General features: G+C 44.0%; 2 protein-coding genes across 2 annotated transcripts in view; both read left to right on the forward strand.

Moving 5' to 3' along the window:
• Positions 1-307, forward strand: part of LOC118336472 — a 744,338-nt gene that overhangs the window by 68,295 nt on the left and 675,736 nt on the right. The gene's annotated exons all lie outside the window — the stretch shown is intronic.
• Positions 1-307, forward strand: part of LOC118336541 — a 9,959-nt gene that overhangs the window by 264 nt on the left and 9,388 nt on the right. The gene's annotated exons all lie outside the window — the stretch shown is intronic.

Below are 307 nucleotides of genomic sequence, written 5' to 3' on the forward strand. Positions count from 1 at the left end.
ACTGTTTATATCCCGTTTACTGTCGTCGCCTCTCCCACACACGGACATATGTTTACATATGTTTGTATATGTAACTCTTATAACCGCTGCGGAGTGCGCGCAGTACAGTGTGTTGTCGTCCTCCTCCTAAATGTAATTCTCGTTAATGGCGACAGTGTGTTAAAACCAGACAATTCAAGTTGCTTTGCTGAATAAGTTCAGTCAGTTAGCACTGAAGCTGGAGGCCGGTGTCCTGTGGAGGGTTTCTTTGTCTGTAAAGACTGCTGAGGTTATATAACAGTGCTTGTGATGTTTCACATGAACTCCA

The sequence above is a fragment of the Morone saxatilis genome, unplaced genomic scaffold, assembly GCF_004916995.1.
Source record: "Morone saxatilis isolate NCDOM2014 unplaced genomic scaffold, NCSU_SB_2.0 Contig24, whole genome shotgun sequence".
NCBI classification, from domain to species: Eukaryota; Metazoa; Chordata; class Actinopteri; family Moronidae; genus Morone; species Morone saxatilis.